Source organism: Amblyomma maculatum, chromosome 3 (genome assembly GCF_055883805.1).
Source record: "Amblyomma maculatum isolate TAMU_Amacu chromosome 3, ASM5588380v1, whole genome shotgun sequence".
NCBI lineage: Eukaryota > Metazoa > Arthropoda > Arachnida > Ixodida > Ixodidae > Amblyomma > Amblyomma maculatum.
Genome location: NC_139346.1, coordinates 103,425,500 through 103,451,947, shown reverse-complemented (window position 1 = coordinate 103,451,947; position 26,448 = coordinate 103,425,500). Strand labels below are relative to the sequence as shown.

Below are 26,448 nucleotides of genomic sequence, written 5' to 3'. Positions count from 1 at the left end.
ATGCTTTCCGGTTAAAAGATGCCGTTATGGCCAGCAGAAGCACACCTACCTGTTGACTTGACGAGCCAATGTTCTCGATGCGGAAGGTGCCTATGGGATGCGGAAACGGCTCGAACATGGCGACTTCTGAACTGTTTATCGTTTACACTTCTGTGGAAGCAAACAAAAGGAGAAAAGGTCCGCTGATAAGTGGCGGTAAACTCAACAACAGCACTACCTTTATCGAGTAGACAAGTGTCTGACCGATAAGCGTTGGAACCCATTGACAATGCTTAGCTTCCTAATGTCAAGTGTTGCTAAAATAATGGACAATGTTTTTCTTCCAAAAATAGGCTTGGAACACAGGTTAACAGATTTGATGATTGCCTTCTTCTTTTGACTTAAGCGGTTCAAGAAATGTTTGCTCGGCTAACGTTCGCTTTCACTTCCACAGGAAGGAAGGTTCAGGATATAGGAATGCTACGGCTCGCTTAGCGCACGTATTTCAGCTTTCCTACGACGATTCGAAGCAGAGTACTTTATTATAAGCAGGTGTAGCCTGAAGTGAGTGAGGCACCGAGTTCCTAGTTTGATGGTTGTTATATCAGATGTTGCCCACCACTCCAGTAGACTTAACAATCGCTCCACTGGTCACGCATATTGGTAATAAATATTTAATTATTGTTATATATTGTCTCCGTTCTTACTCTTTCGGTTCCTGGCGACCGAGCTGTCATATGACGCGGTGATGGTAGAAAGGCAGCAACGTTTTGCCCCGTTGAAGATCTGAAAAACGGCGAAACACAGGGTGCTCTGTCTTCCAATTTGTTACAAATGGTTTAAACTTCATGGGTTTTTATGTTGCTTGCCAACTTTGCAGGCACGGTTCTATGCTAATAAAACCCAACAAAATGATGAAAGACATGCAGTCCTTAAAACTGATTAGACTTAGCGTATCGATCAGCAAGCAAATACCAAAGTGGTTGCTTAGTGCCTTTTCCTTGGTTACGCCATACCTATGGCTCATTGATGCTCCGAGAAAGGCAATCCAAGACCCTATCTGAAAGCTGTTGCATTGTGCCAGCCAGCAGTTGTGGCTTACTTTACAATGAGACGACAGGTCATTGTTTACGTCCACCGTATGCTGCCGTCCTCTTCGCTTTTCGAGACAGCAACTGTGGGTTACTCGCGCATAAAATGCCATTGTTACTGTACTTATAACACCATAATCAGCATCATTAACAGCAGCAGCATCTTGACTGTGCCAACTTCAAGGCAAAGGCCTTTTGTCCACATTCCTCTAATAACTTGAGCGCTGAGTCAGCCACTGCACTCCATTACCCGTAGACTTCCTTAACTCAATCTAGCGAAGCCTGAAGCGCAAAAAGACAGGGACGTGAGAGAGAGGCGGTATACAGCGCTATGTCTTTTGGTTTGTGTATTTCTCAAGTTCTGTCTCTTTTCCGTTTCAAGCTTTGCCGAAATGAGCAAATTCTATCAATTCTATCCTATATTCCTTGTTGAATTCTATCCTCATTCATCCTCCTAACTTCGTGCAGCCCGTTGCTACGCCTGCCTCTTCACGGAATCCGATCATTCTGTTCGACCATCGCCCAACTCGCTCTCTCTAGATGCGAAGCCTATGCCAACTACATTCCGATTTAAGAATGTCATGAAACCGCCTTTTATCCTCAGCCTACTCTCAGATGCTTTGTTTTCACTTTAGGGTACAACTATAATTTTTATCTTCTATAGCTACGTCCAAAGTGTAAGCAGAGCCCTTTTCATGAGTTCCGACGCATGCCTCATGTACTACATGAGTACCCGTAAGATAGAGCTGTCATCAGCATTTCGGGTTATAGTGGTACTTAAAATACAATTCATGACCAGAGTACCTGCTAAAGACGCGGAACAGCCCATCACACTCCATTTGACCTTGTTGGAATTATGTAGTACCTCCGCTGACCCCTAACTATCGCTGGCTATAACCATGTTGAAGCGACTATCGAGAGAACAAGGAGACACCTAGTGGCACAGCGTCTGAAGAAGGAACTTTTTTGTTTTGTGCATAACATTGTCTTGTGGCTAGGCGCCCCTTCGTACGTCACTCAGTTCAGTTCAGGCGTTCAGTCGTGTCCAACTCTTCGTGACCCTATGGACCATGTCACGCCACGCTTTCCGGTCTCTCACTATCTTCCTAACATCACATAACTTCATCTGCAGTGCCTCGAGGATGCCATTTAACCATCGCGTTCGCTGCCTACCCCTTCTCCGGCGACCCTCAACCTTTCCCAACGTCAAATCTTTCTCCAGCGACTCCTCTCTTCTCATCAGATGACCAAAGTAGCTGAGCTTTAACTTTAGAATTTGATCGACCAATGAGCAGTCAGGGTTTATGGTCAACAATATCGACTGATTTGATCTTCTGGCAGTCCAAGGAACTCTCAAGAGTCTTCGCCAGCACCACAATTCAAACGCGTCAATTCTTCGGCGGTCAGCCTTTTTCACAGTCCAACTCTCGCATCCATACATCACAACTGGAAAGACCATAGCACGAGTTATACGGATCTTGGTTGGCAGACTAATGTCTCTGCTCTTTACTAGGCGGTCAAGGCTAACCATTTCTCTCTTTCCCAGAAGCAGGCGTCTCCTAATTTCGTGGCTGCAGTCTCCTTCCGAGGTAATCTTCGAGCCCAAGAAAAGAAAATCTGTCACAGCTTCCACTTCTTGTCCCTTGATGCTCCAGGACTTGATAGGGCAAGACGCCATGATCTTTGTCTTTTTAATGTTCAGTTTAAGCCCAAACTTCTCACTCTCTTCTTATACGCGCATCAGACGTCTCTTGAGTTCAACTTCACTTTCTGCCATTAAAGTGGTATTATCCGCATATCTAAGGTTGTTGATACGTTTTCCAGCAATCTTCACTCCAACTGAAGACTCGTCCAGACCGGCCTTCCTCATGATGCACTCTGCATATAGGTTAAATAGGCAGGGCGACAGTATGCAGCTTTGCCTCACTCCTTTCTCAATCGGAAACCAATCAGCAAGACCATGCCCAGTTATGACTGTGGCCTCTTGCCCTTCATACAGGTTCCTGAGGAGACAGATGAGGTGAATTGGAACTCCCATCTCTTGGAGAGCTTGCCACAATCTGCTGTGATGTACGCAGTCAAACGCTTTCGCATAATCAATAAAGCAGACGTAGATGGGTTTTTGGAACTCTCTTGCTTTTTCCATGATCCAGCGAAGGTTGGCAATTTGGTCTCTAGTTCCTCTGTCCTTGCGAAACCCAGCTTGCACGTCCGGAAGCTCCCGATCCACGTACTGCTGCAGCCTACCTTGGAGGATTTTCAACATCACCTTGCTAGCATGCGAAATATGCGCGATCGTGAGGTAGTTGGAACAATCTTTGGCACTGCCTTTCTTTGAAATGGGGATGTAAACTGACCTCCTCCAATCCTGTGGCCACTGTAGGGTTGTCCGAATCTTCTGACATAATGTATACAAAATGTTAACAGCATCATTTATTTATTTATTTCAGATACTGTCAATCCCCATTGGGATTTTTACAGGATGGGCATATAATTGAATAATGACTACAATAATGGCGATACAAAGGATACAATTACATGAATACAGAAAAACAAACAGGTAGCAGGTGATAAACAATGTCATACACAGCATATCTAGGTAATAACGCAGTTAGACAAGGTAAATAATGTAGTAATACGATAGCTTTCATTTAGAGTATTGTAATTGGTTTGTTATATTTGGTTCGAAATGGTTTACGTGTTGTGTAGTAGTTCTTCTAGAAGGGTTACAAATTTCGGCAATGATGTGCTGTTGGTGATGTGGGGATCCAAACCGTTCCATTCGGTAGTTGCACGTGGAAAAAAAGAATATCTAAAACACTCGGTACGGAAAGAATATTCTTTGAGAGTTTGTGGGTGTTTATGGCGGGAAGGTCTGCATTTATCTAAGGATATATACAACGAGCTATCTATGTTTAGCGCATTGTGTAATAACTGGTGAAGTAATTTTAGTCGTGCAAGTTTGGCGCGGTTTTGTAAAGTAAGAATAGAGGCTTTTTTAAGCAATTGGGATGGCGAATCAGTGATCCTATATTTGTTAAATATAAATCTAACTGCCTTTCGCTGTACTCCTTCGATTTTGTTAATAAGCTGCTGTGTATAAGGGAACCAAATTGTGTTAGCGTATTCGAGAACTGGTCGTATAAATGTATTATATGCTAATAGTTTAGTTTCTGGTGGTGCTTCATGAAGTCGTCTTCTCAACAAGAATAACCGTTTCAGAGCAGAAGATACAATGCTGTTAATATGTGCTTCCCATCTTAGGTCATGTGAGAAGATTAAACCTAGGTACTTATGTTGATTAACTCTTGTCAGTGGTATGTTATTTATGCTGTACGTGAAGTCGGACATTTGTTTTTTACGTGTTATAGTTAGGAAGGCGGTTTTTTGAATGTTTAGCTCCATTTGCCAATCCTTGCACCATGTTATCACGTCTTGAAAGGCGCTGTTTAAGTCATCGTGGTCCTTCGAAGAGTTAATTTCATTATAAATAATGCAGTCATCGGCAAAAAGTTTGATTTTAACTCTTATGTTAGTGGGTAGATCATTGATAAAGATGAGGAATAAAATCGGTGCAAGGACGCGTCCTTGGGGTACTCCCGATGTAACCGATGCAGTGGATGAAATTTCATGGTTAACTGTAACATACTGAGATCGGTTAGTTAAATAGTCCTCTATCCAGTTGACAATGGAGCCGTTGCCTAAGGTTGTTCTAAGTTTGCTAATTAGTTTTTTATGAGTTACTTTATCGAAAGCTTTAGAGAAGTCTAATGCAATTAAGTCAATTTGTTTTTGATTATCAATGCTTTGGGACAAATCATGTGTTAATTCTAGTAATTGAGTGATGGTGGAAAGTCTTCTCCGGAACCCATGTTGGACGGGTGACAGTGTGCTCTCTTGGTCAAGGTAACTAGTGATATGCTTTAGTATAATGTGTTCTAATAATTTTCCTACCGTGCATGTTAACGAGATTGGTCTGTAATTTGAAGCATCATCTTTGCTGCCTGTTTTGTGTACAGGAATTACTTTCGCAATTTTCCATTCTTCAGGAAGAGAACAAGTAGATAAGGATTTAAGAAACATTAAATGCAAGTATTTGGCGTTTACTTCGGCATATCTGTGAAGAAAAGTGTTAGGAATATTATCAGGGCCGTTTCCTTTTTTAGTATCAATTGATAGTAGCAGGTTCAGTACTCCAGCCTCAGTTATCGTTGGCATATCTAATGGTCTCTGGCAGATATGATCAACCACCGGAATCTGGCCATTATCAGCTGTGAACACGGAGTGAAAATATGCGTTTAAAGAGTTAGCGAACTTTTCGTTTTGGTCTCGCGAACTGAAAGTGTTTTTTTGCTTTTGGGGGTTAAGGTACGTCCAGAATTTTCCAGGTGAATGTTTCATAAAGTTAGGAAGGGTATCTGAAAAATAAATTCTTTTAGCTGTCTTAATCTTTGCTTTCATTTCACTGATGGCGTTCGTAAGCCTCTGTTTTATTTGAGAGTCATTTTTTAACTTTAAAGATTTTTTCAGTCTTTTTACTTTGCGTTTCGAGTGAATAACATCAGGTGTTATCCATGGGTTATGTCTATTTGATCGTTTGGTTTTTTTGGCACATACTTGTTGACACAGTGTGATACTATGGCCTTGAAGCTTTGCCATAGTGTATCTATATCTGTGCCTGGACAATTATAAAGTTCTTCAAATGATTCAAACTCCAATATTAGAAAATTAAGTATGCTTGAATCATCAGCCTTTGTAAAGTCTAAGTAAGTTGTTTTGGAAATGGAGTGAATTGTTACGCCTTCAGTTGGAGTAGTGCATAACGTCAATTTATGGTCTGATATGCCATCTAGAACTGCTAACTTAGTGTCGTCAATTGAAAAATGATTGCTGAGGAAGATGAGATCAAGTATGTTAGATGCATTACCTTGAACACGTGTGGGTTCGTTAACAATTTGCAACAAGTCAAAACTAAGCATAATATCAAGAACAATTTCAGAACCAGGAGAGCGGTAGCACATAGTTTCCCAGTTTATATCTGGAAGATTGAAGTCGCCAAGTAGAATAAGTCTGGCTTTTTGTACATGACGCTGCATATATTCGTACAGTGATACCATTGCACGTTCGTCTGCCGAAGGACTGTGGTATACGCAGCCAACAGTAATGGTAGTAGTTTCAAAAATCAATTTACAAAAGAGTGCCTCAATACCCTCGACCTCCGGCAGGACTACGAAAGGAACTTTTTTGTTTATTAATATAGCCACACCTCCTCCTCGTGTTAACCTATCTCTGCGAACAATTGCATAGTTTGGGGGTGAAATTTCATTGTCACATATATCTTCAGTTAGCCACGTTTTCGTAATCGCCAGGAAATCAGGTTCGAGGCCTACCAGAATCGATTCCAGTGATTCAAGTTTATTAAGAATACTACGCGCGTTTACGTTCGCAAATGTTATTGATTTCGTTTTGGGGGCTGCCGGGGGCGTAGGTTTGGTCCAGTACCTTGCTGGTTTTTTTTCGTTTTTATTCTCGCTTGCATGTGTCTTGAAGGGCACTCGACGTTTATTTTCTTCATCCCATTGGAAAAGTTCCCCGTTAATGCGCACTTTATCGTAGACTAGAGCTACCTTTGCACCACGATCTTTCATTTCTTTTACACCATTCCACAATTTTTTTCTTATGTCACGTACTCGGACGGAGAAGTCTTCACTGATCGAATAATCTGAATCTTTAAGTTTAGGACAGTTTTTTAGCACCAGTGTCTTTTCACGATAATCAAGAAGTTTTAGTATTACAGGCCTGGTTTTTTCAGCTGAAGGCTTGCCTAACCTATGAATGCGTTCTATTGCAACAGGTTCAATTTCAAGGATGTTCTTGGCAATGCTTTCATTAAACATCTGTTCTAAGGTGTCGTTATTTTCTTCAGGATCTTCTGGGATGCCGTATACCAACAGATTACATCTTCTCGAGCGGTTTTCCAGATCATCCAGTTTTAGTTCCAACGCGGAAACAACTTTCTGCAGGCTGGCGACCTGGTTTGTGCATTCCGATAACTTTTTGTCAAGAGCTGCCATATTTTCCAACTTCGCTTCAATAGATGTTAATCGTTCCTCTTTGATGCTTTTTATGTCGCCAGCAATTGCTTCCAGTTGTTTGAAAATCTGAGTGAGCTCAGGACCGGGGTTTGTCTCGATATCCCCCGCTAGCAGCAGTAGTTCAGCAAGGTGTGCTGCTAAATCACAGAGTGAAGGACACAGCTGGTTGAGGTTGAGGTTTTGGTTTTGTTGAGGTTTTGAAGCAACTCAGCTGGAATGTCATCAATTCCACAAACTCTGATCTTAGCAAGACAGGCAAATGCCCATTCAACTTCACTCTTCAGGATACCCGGCTCGAGATCAGTGATCACAATCGTCTTATGTTGGGTTTGCACATTCGGGTCCTTCTTGTACAGTTCTTCTGTGTATTCCTGCCACCGCTTCTTTGTCTCTGAGGCTTCAGTGAGGTCCTTGCCTCGTTTGTCCTTTATCACGCCCAGCTTAGCACAGAAGCTTCCTTTGATATCTTTGATTGTCTTATACAGAGCTCTTGTGTTCTTTAATTGGCTGTTGTCCTCAACTGCTTGGCACTGTATGTTCAGTAAGGCATTCTTATCTCTCCTTGCTATTTTCTGAAAATCCGCATTGAGAACCTTGTATCTTCCTCTTTCCCCCATAACTTTTCCATCCTTCTTTCTTGAGCTATTTGCAAAGCCTTTTCAGATAACCAGTTTGCTTTCTTGCATTTCTTTCGCTTTGGAACTACCTTAGTAGCAACTTCTTGTATTATATCACGAACATCAGTCCACATCTCTTCGGGCTCTTTGTCTTCTAGATCTAATTCTTGAAATCGATTCCCTTCCAAAGCATATTCTAATGGAATTTGATCCAGATCATACCTGAAAGGCCTTCTAGTTTTCTGCGTTTTCCTCAATCGAAGCTTAATTTTGGCAACAAGAAGCTGATGATCGGTGCTACAGTCGGCCCCAGGCCTTGTTTTCACTGCTGGTATAGTGCTTCTCTATCTCTGCCGGCAAATAATATAATCGATCTGATTCCTGTACAGACCGTCCGGTGAAGTCCATGTGTACAGGCGCCTCTTGTGCTGTTGAAAATGAGTATTCGCTATGGTCAGGTTGTTTTCTTGACAAAACTCTACTAGCCTCTGCCCAGCTTCATTTGGCTCACCAAGACCGAACTTGCCTGTAATTCCGGATATTTCTTCACTCCCTAACTGAGCATTCCAGTCTCCTATGAGAAAAACGACGTCTGATGATGGGGTGCGGTCTAAAAGGCATTGTAGGTGCGCATAAAATCTCTCAACGTCAGCTTCTTCAGCAGTAGTGGTCGGTGCAGAGACTTGGATAACTGTTATGTTGAAAAGGTGACCTTGGATCCGAAGTGAAATCATTCGGTCGTTTTTGGGGTTGTACCCTAGCACTGCTTTGCCCATTCTTCTGTTTACTATGAGAGCGACCCCGTTCCTTCTCTCGGATTCGTGCCCACAATAAAAGACATAATGGTCGCCGGAGTTAAATTCTCCCATTCCGGTCCACTTGAGCTCGCTGATACCCAAGATATCAGTGCTCAATCTGTCCATTTCTCGCTTGACGGCATCCAGTTTACCTTGCGTCATAGATCTTACATTCCATGTTGCTATGTGATACATCTCCTTGCAACATCGGACTTTCCGGTCGCTTCCCGACACATCCACAACTGAGCGTCCTTTTGGCTTTAGCCCAGCCGCTTCATTTGTCCTGGAGCTACTAGGAATCGCCCTTTGCTCATCCCCAGTAACATGTGGGACGCCTTCCAACCTGGGGAGCTCATCTTCGGCGCCATATCATTAATGGTGTTGTGACTGGCCATAGGGTTTTCTTGGCAGGAAATACTGGAGTGGGTTGCCATTACCTTCTCCAGTGAATAACATTTTGTCAGAACTCTCTGCCGTGCCCTGTCTATCTTGGGTGGCCCTACACAGCAGAGCTCGCGACTTCATCGAGTTTTGCAGGCCCCTCCGCCACGACAAGGCAGTGATCCATGAAGGGGTCGTACGTCATTACCTAGAGAAAAACAGCATTAAAGCGCACCTCACTGATTATACAATTTAATCTGAGCAGCTTCGTCATCATCATCATCAGGCTGAATATACCCACTGCAGGGCGAAGGCCTCTCCCATATTTCTCCACTTAACCCGGTTCTGTGCTAGCTGCATCCACTTGACCCCTGCGAACTTCTTAATCTCATCCGCCCACCTAACTTTCTGCCGCCCCCTGCTATGCTTTCCTTCTCTTGGAATCCAGTTTGTTACCCTCAGCGACCATCGGTTATCCTCTCTTCACACTCCATGTCCTGCCCATGTCCATTTCTTCTTAATTTCTACTAGAATGTCAGTAACTTGAGTTATTTCTCTGACCCACTCTGCACGCTTTCCATCTCTTAATGTTACCCCTACCATTTTTCGTTCCATAGCCCTCTGGGTGGTCCTCAACTTAAGTAGAACTCTCTTGGTTAGCCTCCACGTTTCAGCCCCTTAGGTGAGTACAGGCAAGATGCAACTGTTGTATGCTTTCCTCTTGAGCGATACCGGTAAGCTTCTAGTTATAATCTGCGAGTGCTTGCCAAATGTGCTCCATCCCAACCTTATTCTTCTTATTTCCTTTTCATGGTCCGGATCTGGGGTTACTACCTGTCCTAAGTAGACATATTCGCCTACTACTTCCAGTATTTCGCTACCTAATGTAAACTGCTGTTCCTTCCCGAGGCTGTTGAACATTACCTTAGTCTTCTGCATATTGATTTTCAAGCCTACCTTTCTACTTTTTCTGTCTAGGTCATCAATCATTATTTGCAGTTCATCCCCCGAATTGCCTAGCAAGGCAATGTCATCAGCAAATCGCAGATTACTGGGGTACTCTCCATCTACCCTTATCCCTAACTGCTCCCATTCCAAGTCTCTGAATACTTCCTCTAAAAAAGCTGTGAATAGTGCTGGGGAGATTGTGTCTCCTTGCCTAACACCTTTCTTTATGGGAATTTTGTTACTTTCTTTATGCAGAACTATGGTTGCTGTGCAGCCACTATATATATCTCCCAGCACTTTCACGTACGGCTCGTCTACCCCCTGATTTCGCAATGCCTGCATCACCGCCGAGGTTTCAACTGAGTCAAATGCTTTTTCGTAATCAATGAATGCTATGTATAAAGGCTGGTTATATTCCGAGCATTTTTCTATCACCTGATTGATGGCATGGATATGATCGATAGTAGAGTACCGTTTCCGAAACCCTGCTTGATCCTTTGCTTGATTGCAGTCTAAGGTTGTCCTGATTCTATTAGCGATTGCCTTTGTAAATACCTTATACGTAACAGACAGTAAGCTGATTGGTCTGTAATTTGTAAGGTCCTTAGAGTCCCCTTTCTTGTGAATGAGGATAATGTTTGCATTCTTCCATAGTTCCGGTACCGTCGATGACACAAGACACTGCATATACAGGGTGGCCAGTTTTTCCAGCACGATATCCCCCCCGTCCTTCAGCAAATCTGTAGTTATCTGATCCTCTCCAGCTGATTTCCCCCTTTTCATAGTTTCTAGTGCTTTCATGACCTCGTCCTTCGTCACTGGTGGAACGTCTGACTGTTTTTCCCTACCGTCAATCTCATTACGGTGCTGACTACTTTGGCTACTGTAGAGATCTGTATAGAACTCCTCGGCTACTTTGACTATCTTTTCCATATTAGTGGTGACGTTGCCCGCCTTGTCCCTTATCGCATACAGTAGCTTGCGGTAGGTCAAGCTGCTCATCTTGATCTACCGCAAGAGCACGACGTACTATCGGCAAAGAAATGGACTCATCGCTACACCGCTTACGACCACGGCGGGTATGTTCCTTGTTGCTATGCTTGCAATTAGTTATTATCCTTATAATTCAGATTCGCGTAAAGCACGGCCCGGTAGGAAACCATTCCGTGGACGCAGGCCATTTTAACTTCCTTGAGGAGACGCTTGACGGCGTACTGTTGAACTTGGTTGATTATTAGCGCCGATCAGACAGAAAAAGTAAGGGGTGCCCTGAACAACCCTGGTAGCTCGCTAAGTTGTGCATTATTCAACATAACTGTTCTTCTCGGAACCGATCATTTTTTATTAGAGTCTTTGAGGAGACAAATTCAGGGCGAAGACGATAAGCGGTCGGTTGAAAGTACGTACAATAGACCTGCTTTAAATACCGATCGATCTGCGGATCGATCAACTGCTACACTTTCACTGGTATTTTTCTAGTTTAGTAAGGATACAAAGGTGCTGTGAACAGTAAGGTCACTTTTTGTGTTACTGGCGTTTAAAACCTGTTAATTGATTTTTTTTCTAATGCTGATATTTTACGAGCGAGTGGATGAGCCTTTAATACTAAACACCTTTAATAATATACTTTACGCCATGTGATATTAGTAGCCAATTTATTTCTATTGCTTTGAACAACCTGTCCTTCCCAAAAGCTGCGACATCTTGTATTGGAAGATGACAACTTCTAACTACTAACAGACACTTCAGCACCCATTTATATTAGTTTCAGCAAATAATGTTGCGCCTTGACATTGCACTTTTAAAGTACGATTCCATTATAGCTTCCAAAACGCTTTAAAGGCATCTCATAGAATCCATAAGCTTGAAACCAGGTTAGGCAAAACATTTTCTACAGATTACGTCCGCCCTCACCAGAGTCCTGCCAAATTGAATTTCTTGGTTGTTAACTTAGCTTGATTTTTAAAAAACTCTAGAGGGCACCTTGGACCACTAAAGTGCGATAAGGCGAAAGCCATTATAGCGCGATGGATCGTAGCACATCACTACGGCACCTCTATCTCCCTCCCTTTTTTCACTCCCACCTTTCTCCCTTCCTTTGCGGCGTAGTACTCGCATCCATGGAGAAGTGTGACAAATACTGAGCCGCTTTCTATTCTTTAAATCCATTTAAAACACCGCTGATGCCTGCTATATTAATGCCTCCTAGATATATGGATCTGCGTCTGTTTGCTGTATGGTGCGGCGTTCGAGGAAGCGGCAAATGAAAGGCGCCGCACGGACGTCTGTATCGGACGCCCGGCGGGGTCAGCTTTGTATACGGATGCGTGTGTGTGTTAACTTATATTTCCACCAGAATGAAGGCCCCCTACTCCCCGCCCCCGGCATGCAGACCAAGGGAACTGGGGCCGGGATCTCCGCGAATAGAGGCAGGAAAAGGGGTCTTGGTTCCTTACGGCCTCTTCCGCCGGGCGGATGGCTTGCTTCTGAACAGTTGGGTCCACGCTCCGCAGAAGGGTTTCCCCGGCTTCTCTACATATATTTTTGGCTTTGTCCCTGCGGAGCTAGCGCATTGCAAAATACGTGGTTGAGGGTCTCTCTCTTCCCACATTGCTTACATTTGTCCTCCTGTCTCTCATCTTTCTGGGCGTGATAAACCCAGGCCGGGTGGATGTAATTCCCTCCTTATAGAAAAGCAAAATTCACAATTAGTGACCACTAAACAGCCATCTAAAATTATGCAAAGGGCTGGAATCGCACAGGAAGCGGTGAAACTCCTGACCGGAAAGAGCTTCATACAAAAGTCAACTTAATATGGACTCCAGCGCCGGGGTGGCGCAGTGGTTACGGCGCTCGACTACTATTCCCAAGGACGCGGGTTCGAATCGCGGACTCGGCGGCCGCTTTTCGATGGAGGCAAAAAGCAATGTGCCCGTGTGCTGTGCGATGTCAGTGCACGTTAAAGAACCCCAGGTGGTCGGCATTTCCGGAGTCCTTCACTACGGCGTCTCTCATAGCCTCAGTCGCTTTGGGACGGTAAACCCCACAAACCAACCAACCAACCAGCGCACGCGTCTGCCCAACACCTTCTCGAATGTTACAAGGCCTGCTCACATCCTCCTCTCCTCACCCGTCTACGTCACACTAGTGTCCTTTTCTCCCAACAGCTTTGGCATTTCCACGGTACACCATCGCTCCTGTCGCGTGGCGTTCCTTGGCGCGCGTTCAAGTGTGGGATTGCAGATGGCAAGAAGTCTAGACAAAATGAGACTTCTGGTTGGTCGCTTCAATTTTGGTGGCAAATGATGTCACTTCTCTATCGACCAATCAGGTGCGCCGCTCGCCCGGACAGCTTTGTTCGACGACAGTATGAGCCAATAAAGGCTTTCTCCGAATGTTCCCGGAAACAGGTTCGAGCTAAAATGTTTGAGAGACTGAATATCAACATTTTAGTTGTCGCTGCCTACTCCCGTGGTTAGTTTTGGTGCTGCACGGCTACGCGTTGACGTTATTTTTGGGTTGCTTTCCCACACTCAAGTGTGCTTTCAACTGTGTGCATGCATTTTTGCATGTATGAGTACTTGCAAAATATTGAAGTGTGACCAGCATCACCGGTGCTTGAAAGGAGGATATGGTGTTGAGCAGGACTACACTTGACGTGGCCTAACATGGAGCGGTGTTGTGTTCGTGGGTGTCGCGGGAACTGTGACACTGGTCCCAAGGTGCGTGTTCTCGCGTTTCCAAAGGATGCCATTAGGAATGAAGCGTTGTCCTTGTGTTTGTGTTTGTGTGTGCTTCTTATGTTGTGTGTTGTTACCTGCTCTGCTGCCTTCCTCCAAGAAATGAATCGTGGATTAGAGTCATCCCGCGGAAGTATTTCTCACCCAATGTGCAATAAATTGTGAGAAACTGAAGTTTATGCCGTACTCCTCATGTCCCACGTGGTTGACCAGAAGGTCAGGTAGTGCTTAAATAATGTTTGACGTGAAAAGACTGGCAGTTTTAGTGAATTTTACCAGGCCAGGGAGAATGAACAGAAGTATGCAGTACTGTGCTGAACTGCTTAACAACACACAAATTATGTAATAGTGTGTCCATATACCAGCAATAAGTGACTACATATTTTTCATACATTGCGTAAGTTTGTGAATTTCACTTCCAAGAGAAAGGCCTAATGAAGAAGCTATCACACGCTGATGCAGCAACAGCAAAGACTGACAATTGACAGTGACAGGTTTCATCTGGTGTCCAATGCCGTACCACCTATTTACCCGAACTGCACAGCTTACTTGAACCAGTCCCAGCCTCGTAGGGCCATGCCGTACCACCGAAGCGGTGACGTGTGAAATGACGGCCTACAAGATACAAATCTGGTGGCAAGCTAGCCCCGTAGGCATTTCATTTCGGCGAGATGCCGCCTTGGAAACCTGTAAAAATGGTCACACACTAGAAACCCTAGTGCGCATGTAGTACGTGCCGCAACAAACGTCATTTTTAACAACTTTTGTAAAATGTGAAACGATCATATTCAAAGTGCAGCGCAAAAAACCAACAAAAGCTGCAGACAGAAAAATGAAGACGTTAAGCAAGAAAGGAAATTGGTCAGTTCTAACCCTTCCTGTCAATCAAACCATATGTATAAAAGCATTTGCGACTCTAATTCAGAACGCTGTTTACAAGTCTAAAAGTTGCCTTAGATATTGGCGGTGCGTGCCGCGGTGGTGCGAAAAAACTATACTCCAGTGTTAGTCAAGCTCCCTTAATAATTACCGAACGCAAAAGAAAAACTGCAACAGACGCGCACCTGGGTGTCATAACAAGCAGCCGCGACAGATTTAACGCGAACGCCAGGCGGCCGAGAGCGGCGTCCGGGGTGCCTGGGGCAACTGGCGTGACGTCACGACCTCCGTGGAAGGGCCTTAGTCAAGAGGGTGTTGGTCTGCCCCTGGTAACGAGGAGGCACACGAGTTAGCCCGAGGTCTCTACTTACGGGTAACTGTGGAGCCGCCCGACTGCCAGAGCATGGACGAACGTCTATTAAATTACACAGAAAAAATTTGGAGGACGCTTAAGCTTCGCCTTCAAGAGTGGAACGCGATAGCGTTATTGCACCTCGTCGAGAAAACTTACTAAACGCAAGGGTATTGGGGCATCCTCGCACCGGTACCCACGCGGCCCGAAGGGGAGAAGCGGGTGAGCGAAGATAGTGATCTAAAGAAAGGAAAGACGCTTGATTCTACAACCTGTGAGGGTGCACGGCGAAACGTCAGGGGCGAGTGGCGCGCCACGTGTCGGGGCAGCGCCGCACATTGCGAGGAGGGGTTCTTCTGTGTTTGCCGCAAGATGGCTCTGCATGTGCGCAGAAGAAATGTAGCGGAAACGTACTTTGCTACTCGTGTAACTGAGACTTCTGTAAGTAACATGCTCATAATTACTGATATACACTGCAATGTAACGTTCTACGGCATGTTTCTAAGGCAACATCGCATTCACTGGAAGCACTTTTGTACCGCTTTCAAGCATCGACCTCGTGGCTCGATGCTTGAAAGCGGTACAATGCCGTTGTAAGTCATGCAGTTGGAGCAGCGGCTGGTTGTGTGCTGTTTGTGCGTCAGTGCCTTGGTGTCACAATTCAAGCTGTCACGACTTGTGCGTATGGCCGCTTCGTTGTTTGCGATCTCGTGCTGTATTCATACGAATGGCGCATCATTTGTGTTTATGCACCGAACAGCGTGGGCGAAAGGCGCGATTTCTTTGAAGGTATTCGTCAGTATTGCAACTCTGAAAGGCTAACTGTGATAATGGGAGACTTCAATTGTGTACTCTCCGCATCAGATAAAACGAGTAGAAGGCCGCATAGTGATGCCAGCATCTGTGTTCTCGCAGAATTGGTAAATGAGTTTAACCTTGTTGATGTGGCTGGGTGTCTGGAGGGTGGACGAGCGGCACAGTTCACTCATTTCCAGGCTTCTAGCCACGCTCGACTCGATAGGATGTACATATCTCTTGATCTGGTGCCTGTATGCCACGAATACCACGTTAAGCCAGTATCGTTCAGCGATCACTGCTTGGTCACCGTCACTATCGCTGGGAACAAAACTAAAAGTCAAGGATTTGACTGGCAAATGTGGAAGTTAAATTCAAAATTATTATCTGATGACAGTTTCCAAGCCGACGTTGAAAGGCATATAGCAAATATAAATGACAAAGGCGTAACAAAGTTAGGGGATAAATGGGAGGTTTTTAAACAGAATGTCAAAATGACAGCATTGGAAAGATCGAGCGCTATAGCCAGACAAGAAAGGGCCGAAGAAAGGTCCCTTCGCGTGAATCTACAGCGTCTAATCGATGTGGAAAGCAATAACCCCGGTTTGTTCATAGACGACATACGAGCCCTTAAGGGCAAGCTTGAACTACTCGACGCTGACCGATATCGCGGTGCCCTTGTCAGAGCTAGAGCCGAACGGCTGATAAGGGGGAAGGTCCGACAAAAAGGGCGTTAGGCACAGAAAAGTGGCACGCTCGAAGGAATCAGATAGATGAAATTGAATACCAAGGGACCATTACCAATGAAAAGAAAGAAATCCAGCAAGCTTTCTTCGAGCATTATCGTCAGCAGTTCGCACGATGTGCAGTTGATATCGAGAGTTTCAAGAGAGTTTATTTGCCTTTAATGCCACAACTCGACGAAAAGACGACACGTGTGCTAGAGACCCCCATCACGGAGGACGAAGTGAAATGCGCTATTGGGAATTTGAACCCCGGCAAATCGCCTGGCCCTGATGGACTTAGCGCCGCATTTTATAAAGCTTTCCAGGATTTTCTCTCGCCGGTACTGGAAAAAGTGTATAATGAAGCATATGACCTTAATGTGCTGCCGCCGTCCTTTGCATCTTCTCATACTGTGCTAATTCCCAAAACGGAGGACCGAGGTCAATTACGCAGTGTTACCTCTTACCGGCCGATTAGTTTAACCAATGTCGACTATAAAATTTTTATGAAAATACTAGCTAAAAGACTGCAAACAGTTATTAAAGATATTGTTGGAGACCACCAAACATGCGGTATTAAAGACAGGTCCATTTTTATGAACATTCACATCGCGAGGGCCATTCTTGAATGTTGCGATGCTGGTGGACTTGGAGTAGCAATGCTCCAAATAGATCTTGAAAAGGCTTTTGATAGAGTGCCCCACGACTTGCTTTTGTGTATATTAGACTATGTCAAGGTCGGATGCGTCATCAGAGAAGGTGTGGCTATGGCTTACAGTGCTTGTACAACTAGACTAATTGTGAACAAATCTGTCGGTGACAGTATTGCTGTCCAACGCTCAGTTCGTCAAGGTTGCCCCCTTTCACCTCTTCTCTTTTGTATCTATCTTGAACCCTTATGTTTAAGCATTATCAAGCATGAGAAAATGCGGGGCTTCAAGCTGCATCAAGCAGAAGTGAAGCTTTTGGCTTATGCCGATGATGTCGCGATGTTTTGTGTAGACTACGGAAGCATCGTAGAAGTTGTGAAAACTGTAAAAGATTTTTGCGCTGTAAGCGGCAGTGCTGTTAACTGGGGCAAGTGCCTGGGCTTCTGGCACGGTGACTGGCCAGCGACCCCAGGCATTTTTGCTAACATGAAATTTGTTACCAACCCTGTCAGCTACCTTGGTGCCCCTCTTGAATCGTATCGGGACAGTGACCCATACTGGAAAAACAAAGTCGGTAAATTGAAAGATAGAGTGGACAAATGGAATGGATGGCAGTGGTCGGTGTTTGCGAAGGCCACGATTTGTAATTTGTTTTTAGTGACAAAAGTTTGGTACGTGCTTCAAGTGTTATATTGTTCAAGAGCTAATGTCCAAAAGATGCATCGTATCTTTGCCGTCTTTGTGTGGGGGTCTTCGTGGGAACGGACAAGTCGGACAAATCTCTTCCGCCGGGTGAAGGACGGCGGGCTTGGTTTGGCACATCTGTTTCTGCGCCAGTTAGTCAATCGTTTCATGTTTTTGAGGAATGTGAAAAATCCATTTCTTCGTACGGTCTGTCAGTTACGCCTGGGTCAAGCTCTCCCGGGAATTGTCGTTTCTTCTGACCGCATGTCAGGAGGTGTCCACGGGTATCTAAGGGAAGTGGTCTTGGCGTACAGGTTCTTGATGGTGCGGTTTACTTTAGACTATTTGTGGAGTGTAAACCGGAAAAAACTGTATAAAGACTTGTGCGATGTGGTGCTTCCAGAACCGTTGTACAGAGCTGTGTACTCGTCTACCGGGGGCAAAAATGTTCTTAAAAGAGTGAAGAGGATGATGGTGCCGGCAGGGATGAAAACGTTCTTTTTTAAGCTGCACACTGGAACATTGGAGGTAAAGAAATGGAAGGAACAGAAAGGGCTTTTTGTACCCTGGGGTGTCCACTGCATAATATGCAGGAAAGAGGAGACGATTGAACACGTGTTTCTCGAATGCTGGGACGCCATATTTTTATGGGACGTGCTCCAGAGGACGCTTAAAAAGGAACTACCCATAAGCCCACATGGTATTCGATTCTTGCCAGTAGAAGCGAACAATGATACACCGTTGGATCTTTTGATGCTACTGGCTCTCCACAGCATATGGAAAAGCAGAATGGCTGTAGAGCATGGTGACGTCGATGCACGTTCAGCGAGACAGCTCTTTAGAGAGAGCATACGGGCATATGTGGATGAACAGAAAGCGTTAAAACTAGAGTCAGAATGGTTGGTTAGTTTTGAAGGGTTGTCACATATGAGGGATTTTTAATCCGACAACTTCAGCTAAGGAAGGCCGAAGCTTTAAGTCAATGCTTGATCTTTTATTTTGTCATGTTATTGATGTCACATGTGTCTTTTTGTGTACGTCCTAGGTCAGGAAATAAAGAAAAAAAAAAAAACCTCGTGGCTGAGTGGTAGCGTCCGTCTCACACTCCGGAAACCTTGGTTCGATTCCCACCCAGCCCATCTTAGAACTTGCTTTTTTTTTATGAAGTGCATGTTTATTTATGAAGTGCATGCCAGGATTTATCGCTCACTGGACGCCGACGACACCGGCTTTTCTGCGACACGAGGTCCTTAACGCTACCGCGTTAATAGTCGAAAATTATAGACAAAGCAGAACACTGGTGCCACCATCGGATAAGCGTCGTATATGCACGAATCGCCTGGTGACGTCCACACCTGACGAGACAGCATTTCATTGAACGCATCAAAATTCACCGGCGTTCATTTCGTTTTCAGGAAAGAAAGGGCGCAGTATCTGCCAATTGCGGAATCCCACTATCATCCTCTTGGTATACAAGGGGAATTATGAAGTGCATTCACGAGGCTTGCGGTTCCAACCCGACCTCGGCGGCTGCGTTAGTATTCTCCTAATGGGGCTGGGCCAACACAAAATAGGTGGCGTTGGCCGTGGCCAGGGACATAGGATTTTAATTTCAGTAAGTGGGCGTCCCTCTAGATGTTCCAGAGCACGGCATAGACACTCTCTTTCCTCGCTGTATATGGGGCACTCACAAAGAATGTGGCCTATATTCTCGTCGCACCCGCAGTTTGTACATGCAGGGCTATTTGCCCTATCACAAAAGAATAAGAATTTGTAAATGCTACACCAACACACAGCCGGCACAGCAAAGTTTCTCCACATCGCGGTAGGCCAGGTGGAAGCCGGAGCTTCAGGTCAGGGTCCAGGGATTTTAAGCGGCAGTTCGCAAACTGGTCAGAATTCCACAAGGAGAGCGTGTGTTCCCGCGCAAGTGCACGAAGCCTGCCCGCTGCGTATACCCTGGAAAAGGGAATCAACACACAATCGCTGTCTTGTGCTTGTGACAGCAAAGCATGTTGTCTTGCTATACAGAGACATGGATTCGCGCGAATTTCACGTCACTGTCGGGCTATCTTGCTTGAAACGGTTCAGCTATCGGAAAGTTGTTTGCATGCGATAAGTTTCAACCGGACGATTGAGAATACACTCCGCGCTATCGGCTTCTCCACCGCACAGCACTACTGCGGCGGGCGCTGAGACTATGGCAACGTTCCGTGCTGGTATATTTCGCGCTGCTAATTTTTCTGCGTATGATTCCTCTATATACATTAACAGTCAGCATACGGCGAACACTGCCTTCACATTAGCAGGCCTTCCATGCCTTCCGGTCATTTTCAGGGAGACAATCTTGTCTTGAGAGCAGAGAGCAACTGGCCTTAGATGGGTGTCTCGTTCGAAGGACGTCGTCGGACGTTGCCATCAATAAGGCATCGAACGCTCTAGTTCCTCCTCAATATACGAAATAATCTTTCGCCTTTTACTAAAGATTACCGTGGGGAGGGACGTTGAGCAAGTCGGCGAATTTTTGTGAGGCCCTGCCCGTTAGGCGGGGCCCTATTATAAAATCCAAAATGAGAACGTTGGTGTGCATACAATTTTGTAAACATCACCTGATGCTTATCGACATCTCATGTCTGACGCCCTTACTTTTTTGCACGCCATCTATTCACGTGATTGTGGGGTGACGGCATCCTTTCAGTAATGCAGACGTGAATCTAGCATCACGCCATCCGGAATCACGTTACTCCGGAGTTGGGTAATAACTTTTTGCTAGTCATCCTGAATCATGTGAGATTTCTTTGTCATGTGACTTCGGTGTGGCGTATTAAGTTGTCTTGAATTATGGTCACATCTTACTGCGAACCTTGCCGGTGTAGCGCAGTGGTTACGGCGCCAGTATACTGTTTATAAAGATGCGGGATCGAATCCCGGCCTCAGCAGCCGCTCTTCGGCGCAGTCAAAAAGACAGGCACCGGTGTGCTGTGCGATGTCCGTGCACGTTAAAGAAACGAGGCAGTCGACTCCACAACGGTGTCTCTCATAGCCTGAGTCGCTTTGGGACGTTAAATCCCAGAAAACCAAACGTAACCATCTTCTTATTGTGACTTATTTATAGGATCGCACGATTAGAATGTAGTTGCGACGTTCACATGACGCTATATATGAAAACAATTTTCCAACTTTATGTTGTGTGCCTGCCCACATATAAGCTCACTTGATTGGGCATTACTACACACGTTACAACTTTAACTGAGTATCACGCTACATCATTTAGCATTACCCTACCAACGATGATATTCTTACGGACTTGTTCTCAAACAGAGCACGGAGGAAGAAAGAAGGAAGAGGAAAGAGAAGTGTGCGCGGTCGAGTGGTCTGGGGATATTCATACGAAGATGGGGGCCATTGCCCATTAGAGTCGTAGAAACCGTTACGTGGCGGAGCATTTTGGACGGGCCGATCGTAACGGGTGAGTGGGCGGCTGCGGCAGTATCGAGCTATGTGCCCCTCAATGCCGCAGCGTCGGCACACGGGGGCTGTGCGACGAAAAACTTGTTCCCTGGAGGGCTCCGAGGAGACAGGGTGCATTGGGTAGCGAAACTCATCTTCAGGTCTTCGGGTTGGACGTCGGAAATAGCGAGCAGGTGGTGGTTGAGGATGGTACTCATAGTGCTGATCATAGTGCGACAAGAAGTTAGTCGGGCGCGAGTCGTAGCGAGGCGGGTGACCAGGGCTATCGAACCTTGGCGTCGGGCTGTTGGAGCAAGCGTCCGCGTGTGCCGTATTGATAGAATTCACAACGGGCATCGAAGGGAGCAAGGAGGGAGGCCCTCGAGAGCTGACAACGTCAGAGGGCAAAAATGATGGAGACCGTACAGGGGGCTCAAACCGCTGCAGTTCCTCGCGAAATATTTGCCGGATCGTCGACGACAAGTCCATGAAGTTGTCTCAATGCTCGCCATAGATGGAACGTTGGCAAGCCGCCCAAATTTTGGCGTTATGCGACGAGTCTTCAATGTCTCGAATGTGCGAACATGCCGAATTACATCACAGACGGCGTTCACGTCACCTTTGGCAATTAGAAAATTATAAACATCATCTGCGATGTCCTTCAGAAGATGCCCTACTTTCTCTTCCTCGGTCATATTAGCGCTTGCAGTTTTGCATAGCTTCAGGACCTCCTCTATGTAAGTTGTGCATGTTTCCCCAGGTAGCTGAGCTCTGTGCGTAAGCGTGCGTTCAGCTCGCTTCCTTCGTGCAAGACAGTCGCCGAAGCACTGCTGCAATTCAATAACGAAACGGTCCCAGGTGGTAAGTGAGTCTTCGTGGTTTTTGAACCAAACAAGAGCGGTATGGGTTAGGAAGAAAACCACGTTTGCGAGCTTAGCGGCGGCGTCCCATCGATTGTAGCGGCTGACCCGTTGGTAGTGGGTCAACCACTCGTCAACGTCCTCGCCTGCCGCTCCCGCGACAGTCCGAGACTCCCGATAGTGATGCGAAGAACTGTTCGCAGCGCCGGCAGGCCGGTCTTCAGCCTGGATCACCGCGTCATCGCGGGCTGCTTGCGGGTCATCGGCCGATTGCATGGCGCTGGTTTGCGGTTCGAGGCCCGCAAGGCGACGACTCCGGCGAGGCTCCAGTTGTGTCGGTGCTGTGTGTAGCGCCAGGGATCGTTACCCGGCTTCTCCACCACAATGTTACGCCCTTAGCGTCGCGACTGAGACGTTCTAGTCGGTTCAGTACGCTGGGTACACACGGCTAGCGGGGACGACACAAGTGCCACAAGACAAAGGCCGAACGGGCGCGCACACTTCTCTTTCCTCTTCCTTCTTAACACGTAACAATATATTAGGATGAGACGACACACACCGTACTATGTTATGTGTCCTTTTTGGGTGGCTATTTCCGGTGACACACATGCAGACAGTCAAAAACGAGGGAAACATGAAAGAACGTAGATGATGCAAATGGTCGAGCGAAAGCGAACGCCAGCTATTAACACAGCAAAAAAAAAAAACAAAAAAAGCTAAGAATGATTCGAACAATGCTGATCACATGGATACGTAGGCTAAAGGCTAATTTTAGAAGCAAGGTACTGGAGGTCTTAGTGCGATAAATTTTGATCTTAAAAAGCAAGAAAACTAGACAGAAATAGATTTAAAAATAAAAAAGTAAATATTTGAAATGACGGCATGTAAATAGTGCCACTAAAATCAAAGATAAAATAGAGGAAAAACAGAGATGAATGCTATATATTTGCTAGAAAGGGAAACGGAGGCTGTGCTTACACATTCACCTTTCTCGATCAGGGCTGCTTCACCTATTCGCATGTAACTTTATTATGGCAGCTTTCAGAATAATCATCGGTTCAAAACAATGAACCATTTTCAATTGCTGTCGCATTTGAGGCGATGCACTGGCAGGCTACGCGACGATGAACACGAAATACCGTTTCTGTGCTCCGTACATTATATTGCTACATCGGCAGGTTTGGTCGATGTACGCGTTGCCACAAGATATTGGAATTGACTATACGATATGTGTAAGTCACAGAGTATACAACAGAGTAAATGAAATGAGTATACGAGAACACTGGCTGTACAACATGCATGGAACAAGTTGATTGCGCAGAACATGTCCTATGCACTATGCATTCTTTTATTCTGTATAACCTATTACTAAATCATCGCTATACTGGCGATAAATCAGATACAAGATGACTCCTCAAAACCGTTATCACCGACCAAAGAGAAGAAACCAGTGGAAGTGTTTACGTGTCCTTCCAGCCCGTTTTTACGCCTGATAACGGCATCCCGTATACTTTTGGAGGGAAAACATGGAGCAGTACGATCCGTTTGCCGCGCTATTTATAACCGACGCAGGAGTATTTGCAGTGGTTTTAAATATAAAACAAAAAAAGAGCAGTTCTCCAGATGGAATGCCAAACTGTTTCTAAAAGGTTGTCCTGAACCCATAAGAAAATATTTATGTATACTTTACAATAAATCAATCTTTTGACAATGCCTCCCAGAGGAACGAAAAATTGTGCCAATGTACAAATTAGGTGATCTCTCTTTCCAGACAAACTATAGACCGATTTCTGTGGCATGCAATCGCTGTAAACTCTTTAACGTATACTTTTAAAATAAATTACGGAGTTCATTGAAGTAAAGAATATTCTTCATACGTACCAACGCCAACTGCTACAAAACGTTTTTCCACGGACCGTTGCCGATTGGAACTGTTTTCGTGAGACCATTTTCTAGCCTCCCAATTTTAGTAAAGCTCTAGGGGAGCATTTTCATGAGTAAACAAGTGCTGTATTTTGTTGTTTTTGGTTAATGACTGCAACCGCCAGAACTGTCTATTTATTGTATCTTTTTTATCTGTGAAGCATTGAATGTTTTGTATTGCCCCTCTAGCATGGGCTAAAATATTGGCCTGCTGTATTTTCCAATAAATAAAAAGCTTAAACTGGAGAGTGTGCATATCAATATGTATTCTCAGTTTTGGAGTTAACATAAACTTCTCTTAGTGTCTGGAGAATGGGCCAGTTGTTCAGTGGAGCAGGTGTTGTTATATCTGACCGCCGCCAGTTTGTTCAGTGCGTGCCCACGCTAGGCATATTCTGCCATTGCTTTCGGGTGCAGCACAGGGCTCCGTTTTAGAGTCTATCATGTTGCTTATATTTGTAAACGACATAATTTGTCAAGTGAAATAAAAGTTTTGATTATTCGTAGACGACCGCGTCCTATGCAGGAAAACACAAAGCCGCGAATATCACATTGTTCTTAACATTGACTTTCATTTTAATATCCCAGTTGTGCCCAACCTTGCAAATGACCATCAACCTGACCAACACAGTCACAATGTCATTAACAAAAAATAAATCTGCATGTTTTTCGTACGGTTGTGGCAGTACATCCTCAATACTGTGACTGACCATAACTACTCTGGCATTGTGGTGTCGTCAGATTTGGGACGGACGGCTCATGTAGAACATGTGGCAAGAAAAGCAGTGCGAAAGCTGATGTTCATTAAACGGGCTCTACGCTACTCTACCAAGGAAGTCAAGTGTATTGCTTATGTGACAATAATACGCCAGACCTTCGAATATGCGAACGTTGCGTGGTTTCTATCTCACTAAAGCCAAATATCTACGCTCGAAGCTGTCCACTGAAAAGCCGTGTGTTTTATCTGCAGTCAATTCAATTCAATTCTTTCAGTTTATTTTCAACACGAAGTTGAAGGCCCTCAGGCGAAAAACCTCTTTTAGGACAGCTTGCAGAGTGCCTGAGGGCCCACACAGTTCAGCAGTTGTCCCAGAGTAAATTAAACTTCAAGCTCACATCAATTTAACATCATTTCCAACAAAATTTGACAAAAATTCAAAATGCAATAATTAACAAAACAGTAGTTATTCGAGAAAATTCTAACTAATTTGAGTTATGCCTCAATTCCCAATGAAACTTGTAAAGCACTGCAGAATTCTAACACGTCAGTCCGACTATAATCACAAAGTCTGCATGGTTATTGAAATATAGGTAGTTCATTTGGTTATAAAATACTGTCGCAATCTTATTTTATTGAAAGTCTCGAAATATAGTCGATATAGGTGCACCAGTTCACCGAAACAGATGCTGTCCGAAATCGTTCTTCATACACTAACCAGTCTTGCTATCCTACAACTTCTGATTTGTGTCTCATCCTGCTTAACAAGATAAAAGTAAATTAGGACACTTACATTAAATTTCCCAATTCCAGAAGAACTCGACAGATGCATTAAGTCACAATCGAGGTATGTTTTTGGCCTAATAATGAATCCAGGGTTTCGTTTCTTTCAATGGAGCACTTTAGACCAGTAGGTGGCCTCACACTATGATCTACAAATTTGGTGAGCTTGCTGGTAGATATTTACTGTCAACCACGAGGAAGTGATGTAATGTATAATGTGAATCTATGATAATGTCGATATGTGGATGACGTTATCTTGATCATGTATATGTATATATGTATATATTTCATGTGCTTGCCTCTCATGTTTTGCCCCAGGATGAGGGAGCAAACTCGGGCACCGCTTTTCGATGGAGGCGAAAAGCCCGGCGCCTGTGTGCTATGTGATGTCAAAGAACCCGTTAACGAACCCCACGTTAAAGACGTTAAGAACCCCAGGTGGTCAATAATCCGAAGTCCTCTACTACGACGTCTCTCACGGCCTGAGCCACTTTAGGACGTTTAACCCAATTGCCTCACCTAAAATCTCATTTGTTGTAATAGATCTTGTTTACCCTTCTGTATGAATGCCTTTGCGAGCAAATGTCTGCAGGCACTTGTGACCGATTCCTGTAAAAATGCCTAATATGGGATTGACAGTATCTCCTAATAAAAATACAAACTATACTCTTGGTTTTTATGTTGCCGTGGTAATCGCTATCTTTCGCTTTTGTTCGAACATTTGCCTCATCTACATCCCTTCATGTTCCTCTCATTGCTTTTGACTATCTCGTGTATTCAGCTGCTCTTTTAAAAAAGGGTTCTATCTCGTGTATTCAGCTGCTCTTTTAAAAAAGGGTTCTATCTCATGTATTCAGCTGCTCTTTTAAAAAAGGTTTCTATTTCGTGTATTCAACTGCTCTTTTAAAAAAAGGTTCTATCTCGAGTATTCAAGCTCCTCTCTACTGAAGCAGGCTTCAGCTTGATCAAGTGTTTACAAAA

The 26,448-nt window shown here is 44.8% G+C and overlaps 1 protein-coding gene and 1 pseudogene across 1 annotated transcript in view; one reads left to right on the top strand and one right to left on the bottom strand.

Moving 5' to 3' along the window:
* LOC146195454 (3-alpha-hydroxysteroid sulfotransferase-like) overlaps positions 1-26,448 on the bottom strand; it is a 115,107-nt gene that overhangs the window by 18,738 nt on the left and 69,921 nt on the right. The window contains exons 2-3 of the mRNA XM_084597828.1: positions 687-765; positions 50-150 (exon numbers count right to left, since the gene is read on the bottom strand). The gene's annotated coding sequence lies outside the window, so the exon portion shown is untranslated. The remainder of the gene's footprint in view (positions 1-49; positions 151-686; positions 766-26,448) is intronic.
* On the top strand, positions 20,167-20,285 carry LOC146195457 (U5 spliceosomal RNA; annotated as a pseudogene).